Here is an 8,867-nt window from a genome sequence, read left to right on the forward strand (position 1 = left end):
AGAACTGATACATGAATTCAGCAAACCTCAGGATACAAAATCAATGTACAGAAATCAGTTGCATTCTTATACACTAGTAATGAAGCAACAGAAAGACAAATAAAGAAACTGATCCCATTCACAATTGCACCAAAAGGCATAAAATACCTAGGAATAAATCTAACCAAAGATATAAAAGATATGTATGCTGAAAACTATAGAAAGCTTATGAAGGAAATTGAAGAAGATATAAAGAAATGGAAAAACATTCCGTGCTCATGGGTTGGAAGAATAAATATTGTCAAAATGTCAATACTACCCAAAGCTATCTACACATTCAATGCAATCCCAATCGAAATTGCACCAGCATTCTTCTCGAAACTAGAACAAGCAATCCTAAAATTCATATGGAACCACAAAAGGCCCCGAATAGCCAAAGTAATTTTGAAGAAGAAGACCAAAGCAGGAAACATCACAATCCCAGACTTTAGCCTCCAATACAAAGCTGTCATCATCAAGACAACATGGTATTGGCACAAAAACAGACACATAGACCAATGGAATAGAATAGAAACCCCAGAACTAGACCCACAAACGTATGGCCAACTCATCTTTGACAAAGCAGGACAGAACATCCAATGGAAAAAAGACAGTCTCTTTAGCAAATGGTGCTGGGAGAACTGGACAGCAACATGCAGAAGGTTGAAACTAGACCACTTTCTCACACCATTCACAAACATAAACTCAAAATGGATAAAGGACCTGAATGTGAGACAGGAAACCATCAAAACCCCAGAGGAGAAAGCAGGAAAAGACCTCTCTGACCTCAGCCGTAGCAATTTACTTGACACATCCCCAAAGGCAAGGGAATTAAAAGCAAAAATGAACTACTGGGACCTCATGAAGATAAAAAGCTTCTGCACAGCAAAGGAAACAGCCAACAAACCTAAAAGGCAACCAACGGAATGGGAAAAGATATTTGCAAATAGCATATCTGTCAAAGGGCTAGTATCCAAAATCTATAAAGAGCTCACCAAACTCCATACCCGAAAAACAAATAACCCAGTGAAGAAATGGGCAGAAAACATGAATAGATACTTCTCTAAAGAAGACATCCAGATGGCCAACAGGCACATGAAGAGATGCTCAACGTCGCTCCTTATCAGGGAAATACAAATCAAAACCACACTCAGATATCACCTCACGCCAGTCAGAGTGGCCAAAATGAAGAAATCAGGAGACTATAGATGCTGGAGAGGATGTGGAGAAACGGGAACCCTCTTGCACTGTTGGTGGGAATGCAAATTGGTGCAGCCGCTCTGGAAAACAGTGTGGAGGTTCCTCAGAAAATTAAAAATAGACCTACCCTATGACCCAGCAATAGCACTGCTAGGAATTTACCCAAGGGGTACAGGAGTACTGATGCATAGGGGCACCTGTACCCCAATGTTTATAGCAGCACTCTCAATAATAGCCAAATTATGGAAGGAGTCTAAATGTCCATCAACTGATGAATGGATAAAGAAATTGTGGTTTATATATACAATGGAGTACTACATAGCAATGAGAAAGAATGAAATATGGCCCTTTGTAGCAACGTGGATGGAACTGGAGAGTGTGATGCTAAGTGAAATAAGCCATACAGAGAAAGACAGATACCATATGGTTTCACTCTTATGTGGATCCTGAGAAACTTAACAGAAACCCATGGGGGAGGGGAAGGAAGAAAAAAAAGAGTTTAGAGGGCGAGAGAGCCAAAGCATAAGAGACTCTTAAAAACTGAGAACAAACTGAGGGTTGATGGGGGGTGGGAGGGCGAGGACGATGGGTGATGGGTATTAAGGAGGGCACCTTTTGGGATGAGCACTGGGTGTTGTATGGAAACCAATTTGGCAATAAATTTCATATGTTGGAAAAAAATAAAAAATAAATAAATAAATAAATAATTAAAAAGAAAAAAAAGAAAAAAAATGGGCATAATATAATACCATTATTACATAGAACCTTAAAAACCAATTGAGAAATAGTTGACAGCAGTGTTTCATGAAGCTACACTATAACATAAAAAACATTTTCATAAGTACTTGTGCTTAGACCTGAAGAAAGTAAGATTTATTTTCATTCACAGCACTTTGTACCTGGATATTGATTACTGTGGTCTAAAATGCATGGGAATGTAGTATGTCCTACAGAAGGATACAGGCCATTAGAACTGAGAAGGAAAGGAGATAGTACAAGGTCCTGGAAGTCACAAGATGTTGGGAGAAGTTCATAAAAAATAGATAAATAATGAATAAATATGGATGTGAATGATCACATTGAAATGAAAAACAAATTAGAAGTAGAGACAATTGGGGAGCGTGAGTGGCTCAATCAGTTTAGTGTTCTACCTTGGTGTAGGTCATGATCTTGCATCTCCTGGTTCGAGCCCTGCCTCCAGCTCTGTGATGACAGCTCTGAGCCTGGAGACTGCTTCAGATTCTGTGTCTCCCTCTATCTCTGCCCCTGCCCCACTCACGCTCTGTCTCTTGCTCTCTCAAAAATAAATAAATAAATAAATAAATAAATAAATAAATAAATAAAATTATATATTTATATGTAATATATTTATATTAAATATGTCATGTATTTATATATAATATAAATATTATATGTACTAATTATATATTGTATTGTATGCATATAAAATATAATTATATATGTATGTATATTATTTATGTTTTATATGTGTATATATATATATGTAATATATATATATGTTATATATATATGTAATATATATATGTAATATATATATGTAATATATATATATGTATATGTATGTATGTATACATATATATGTATATGTATGTATGTATATATGTATATGTAATATATATATGTAATATATATATGTAATATATATGTAATATATATGTAATATATATATGTAATATATATGTAATATATATGTAATATATATGTAATATATATATGTAATATATATGTTATATGTATATAATATATATATATATATATATATATATATAATTTTTAAAAACAGAGATGATTGGAGGATAATCCATTAAGGTCATTTAGGTTCCAGACAATCAATAAAGCTTTAAGTTTGAAGAACACCTAGATGGATTTCTGTATGGCCAGAGAATTTTAGGGATAGGGTTTTCCAGATATACAGCTTTACAGATACAATAACAACTTTTTCAAGGCTAGGAACATGAAAACTTAAAGGATCAGTCATGGAAATAATGTAGCATTTTGTGTTTTAACTATATTAGCTGAATATGTTATTCATTTGTGCAGAGCTCTTACATATTAAGAACTATCTAAGTATAAAAGTATTCCTAAAAGTAGAATTTATAGAACAAGAGGAAAATTTTAACAAGTTCTAATCATGTAGCCCCTTGACTCAATACAGTACAGGGATCAAGAGCAAATACTCAGATCTGAAACATTGGCTATTTAGTATTTATTTTAAGCAAGAAATAATGAAAATTTGATAGAAAATAAAACATAAAACCAAAATCTATTTTATCATGGGTGGGTTTTAATATCCATCAACTAACAGATGTCAAATACTACTACTTTTTTTCCCTGGAACAGAAAATATAAATATATGTATTTTTTTAACTTGTGTTTATTATTTTTTTTATTTATTCATCACTTCTCTATTTTTAAATGTGCAGAAAACTATTTTATAATTCACTAAAAATAATTTCTAACAGCTTCACCAGTGCTTTTTGTCTTTTTCCCTATGACATGGGTCTTCCATTAAATTGGATTGATTGAATGGCTTGATTTTCATTATGATGACTCTGAACTATTCCAAACAGGTTAACCGGAGTCTGCCCAAAGTAAGAGGCTATTGTGAAATATGTATGTTAAATGAACACTATGATTCATCAGTTTTCTGATGTTGGTTAGAAAATTTCCATGATTGGATAAGACTGTAAAAGCTCTTTCAACAATAAAGCAATAAACCGGCTGACCAGACTCAGAAACAGCTTATAAGACAGTAAGGAAGAATGGAACTCAATCAACATTTGACAAAGAGAAAAGTGAACCTGTAGATGGGGTTCTGGCAAGTCCTCATGTAAATTATTTTAAGCAAAAATTTGAAATGAGATTGATTGAAAAGCTATTTGGGGAAATATATTGATATTTATTTAGGCATTAAAAATATCATCTGTACAGAAATCATTTAAAAATCAATTAAGAGACATCAAAATAGGAAGGGAGGGCTACATTGCAATTTATCCTAGAAAATAGCAGAAAATGGTATACATTAAGATGTTGAGATCACATTTTATAAGCAATACCAAAATACCCCAAAAGTAGTTTCCATACACTTAATGTAAATGCTAATTTTGGTAGATTATTTTATTACCAAAACACATAACTATTTATACCTAAGACATGCGTCAAATATTTTAAAATAGTGTATAACTTTTTTACATAGAGGAAAGCTGAAAATATTGCCCAGTGATGATGCCCCACACTGCTACAAACTTCTCATTTTTCTTAACAGTGTATCCAAATTATATTAGTAGCAGTATAAAAATAGGTAACTTTTCTTGTCAGATCATACTCTAATTATCTTCCATGATATAGAAATAATATTCTTTGTAAAAGGCAAGGTAATGATTTGTCCTTGGTATCAATAAGAGAGGGAGATAATGACCAAAGTGTCCGAATAGTGTGTACATATTCAGATATTACAGTTCCAAATAGTTTTGGTTAAAACTCTCAAACTCATACCTCAAAATCAAAGGACTGTTTAAAAAATAACTCAGCACACTTTAAGCAAAAATATAAGCAGATTTATCAATTAGTTAAAAACAGGAACTAACTACAATACTTATTTAAAAACATAAACTGAATTTCCATTGCCTCTTTACCAAAGAACTCTAATTGTTCACTAGTCTGGGACACTAGCTCTGTACTTCAAGCCATTTATTTCAGCCCTTTGGCCTTGACTGATTGTTCTTTCAGTTAATGTTATGGGGTACAATGAAGGATAGTAAACTGATTTCCACTGCAAGAATCACCATTTCCCACTGCTAATATCATAAATAGATCTGACTTTTCCAAATTCAGAAATTCTGGTTTGTCCTTTGCTTTTACTTGCTCCTTTTTTTTTTTCTTATTTTCTGCCATGTTTTTCCCCCTTCTACTTGTTTTTTTTTTTTTTTTCAGACTCATCTATTAGCACACTTTGTCTCTCTTTCTCTTTCTGATGCTACTTCTCTTCCTATCCACATTTCCTTTTTCCACAATCCTTTCATGTTTCAAGAATTCTTCTCAAAAAAAAAAAAAAAAAAAAGAATGCTTCTCAGTTTCTTTCAGGTGTTGCCCTCCTTTATAGCTTGGTGGGAGGGGCTATTTGCCCTTCAGGAAACCTCCATTACAATAATTTGAGAAGAAAAACTGACCATCGCCACAAGGAAGACAATTTTTGCTAAGAATCAAACAACTCTTCTACACTGTTTTCTGTTTCTGCAGTTCAAGGTAACTCCCAGTAGACTAAAAGCCACATATCGAACATAACTGCCTCAAGGAACTGCAGAAATTGAGTTCAGTGTATTTGAGGCATGGCAATTGCTGTTTTACATTTACCTTCTTTTTTCTTACTTTCAGTTCTCTTTTCATTCCTTTTGACTAGTCTTGAGAGTGCATTGACACCGAATCATGCACTCTTATCTTTGGTGGGAGGTTGGAATGGGGAATATGGTAATGAAGAGAAAGAAAATACTGATATGGTAACCTCTGGACAGAGCTGATAATCTCCTCAATGGTAGAGATGGCCTTGGTGTTTCCTGAAATCTTCACTCCTCAGGAGCACCTTCTTGGCTACACAGTAGACTCTTGGGTAAGCTAAATAGTGAGCATAAGTTAGAATCCCCAGTAGGAAGATACTACATAGAGAACTTAGAATTCATGGAGAATTAAGCAGGGTAGGGAGAGAGAAAAGGTAAAACAATGAAAGAGTTCAAGAGAAAATCATATTCAGTTTCAAAAGTGGTATTTTATTCTGCTGTTTATATCAGTAATATCTATATCTGCTATCCAGTACGGTAGCTGTTGGTCACATGTGGCTATATAATTTAAAATTAAATTAAAATTAAATAAAATTTAATTTCCTTAGTTGCACTAACCATATTTCAAGTGCTCAGTAAGCACATATAGCTAGTGGCTACTGTATTGATCAGTGCAGATATAGAACATTCCTGTCATCGCAGAATGTTCTGTTTGGGTAATCATGGTCTAATAGAATGCATTTATTTAGTGTTTGAGCAATAACCATTATCAGTTGGTGATAATGATTTAATTGATTCTACTGATCCTTCTCATTATTTTGTTCTTTCCTCTTTTTTGACAAAATTCCCCATCATTTTTGTAAGTCTATCATCCTTCATTTCCTCATTCACTTTATTCTTTGCTCACTTCATTTTTATAAATATTAATTAGTTAGTTTCAGAAGTAGAATTTAGTGATTCATCACTTACATATAACACCCAGTGCCCATCACAACAAATGCCCTCCTTAACACCCATCATCCATTTAGCTCATCACCCTGCCCATCTCCCCTCCAGCAAACCACAGTTTGTTCTCTGTAGATAAGAGTCTCTTTTGGTTTGCTTTTTTGTCTTTTTTTTTCCTTCCCCAATGTTCATCTGTTACATTTCTTAAATTCCATGTATGAGTAAAATCATGATATTTGTCTTTCTCTGACATTTTATTTAGCATAATACTCTCTAGCTCTATCCACATCGTTGCAAATAGGAAGATTTCAGTCTTTTTTTTTTTTTTTGGTTGAGTAATATTCCATTGTGTGTATATATCACATCTTCCTTATCCATTCATCAGTAAGTGGACACTTGGGCTCTTTCCACAGTTTGGTGATTGCTGATAATGCTGCTATAAACCTTACGGTACATGTATCCCTTCCAATCAGTATTTTTGTATCTTTTGGGTAAATACCAGTGATTGCTGGATCCTAGGGTAGTTCTATTTTTAACTTTTTGAGAAACTTGCATACTATTCTCCAGAGTGGCTGCACAAGTTTGCATTCACACCAACAGTGTAAGAGGGTTCCCCTTTCTCTACCTCCTTGCCAGCACCTGTTGTTTCTTGTGTTAATTTTAGCCATTCTGACAAGTATGAGGGTTAATCTCATCATAGTTTTGATTTGTATTTCCCTGAGGATGAGTGATGTTGAGCATCTTTTCATGTGTCTGTTAGCCATGTGGATGTGTTCTTTGGAAAAGTGTCTGTGTCTTCTGCCCATTTCTTAACTGGATTATATGGGGAGTGTTGTTGTTTGGTTTTGAGCTTGATAAGTTCTTGATAGATTTTGGATACTAACCCTTTATCAGATGTGTCATTTGCAAATATCTTCTCCCATCCCATAGGCTGCTTTTGAGTTTTATCGATTGTTTCCTTCACTGTAGAGATTTTTATCTTGAAGTCCCAGTAGTTCATTTTTACTTTTATTTCCCTTGCCTTCTTTGCTTACTTCAGTTTGACTTCTGTTCCTATTCTCTTCAGAAAAGGTAATCACAGAGGTGACTAGTGAGCAACTGATCACAACATCCAGGCAGCCCTTCTTGGACTCATTCCCCAGGCAATTTCAGCACATTTAGGAGTCACCACTCTCCTTTCCAAAACTCTCCTTTCCCTAGTTATGTGTAATTCTCACCTGCATTTTCTTCTATCTCTGACCCTTCCTTCTGTTTTGTTAATGCTTCTTCCTGCTTCAGCCTTACCCAGACTTGATTAGAATTCTCCAACACTCATTATTACTCCAAATAATTTTTCTAAACGTGAAATTCTTTCTTCAACGGCAAACTTACCCAGGACTATAAACAAATAAAAAAGACCTTCAACACTACTCTGTTTGATAAAAAGATGAGGTATCCATAGGACCACACCTTATATCCCTACTTTAACCATTGCCTTGGCATAAACTAACTCTTCTACTCTCAAATCACAATTAGCCAGGGTTAATTGACTGATTATTTTCTTATCCAAATTGGCACTTGAGTTTTAGCTCCCCTTTTTCATTGGACATTTCTTTATATCTTTACTAACCAATGCCCCTCTGAAATAGGCCATGTCTTAGAGCAACTTTATAATCCTGCTAAATGGAACCCCATCTGGCTTTCCTTATTTATCCCTTTTCAATAATCTATTACTACTTAAGTCAGTCATAATCCTATGCAGCTCTTTCTTTGGTGTCTTTCATCATCACTTTGATCAACATTATACTTTCCACTCTTCAACAATAGTAGAACCTCTTTTGGAACCATATATGGTCATTGAATCATACTATATCTTGATTTGCAATTAAATGTTACTGTGTAATTAGGGAGAAAAAAAAAGTATCTAAATGAGCAGGTACCTGTATTATAATGCATACTAAAAATGTTAGCTGTCAACATTATTATGTATACATCTTGTCTTGAAACCTAGACAATAGAGCTCTTAATAATAGAAAAATGTATCCAATAATTTTAGTATATACCAACAATGCCTGCCAGGGTTTTATATACATATTATTTATCTGTACAGCACATATTGATTAAAGATGATACTTTGTTCTACACATTTTGGTAATCAGTAAACTTCAAAGATTTTAATTACAACATATGCAAACGATTTGAATGCAAATAGGAACAATAGAGTATAATCCTCTGCTAGATGAAAGAAGAATATAAAGGAAATCAGCTCTGAATTTTTTAACATCAATGCATGTTGTTTATTTGATGTTTAACTCCCATGTAAACAATATTTAAAAGAAAACATAAGAGCCCATTGTCAAATCAAACACACTTTCTTGAAACAAAGAGCTAGGACACAATGATTCAAGTTGCAGTTCATCCTACAAGCTA

The sequence above is a fragment of the Panthera onca genome, chromosome B1 (genome assembly GCF_046562875.1).
Source record: "Panthera onca isolate mPanOnc1 chromosome B1, mPanOnc1 haplotype 2, whole genome shotgun sequence".
Lineage (NCBI taxonomy): Eukaryota > Metazoa > Chordata > Mammalia > Carnivora > Felidae > Panthera > Panthera onca.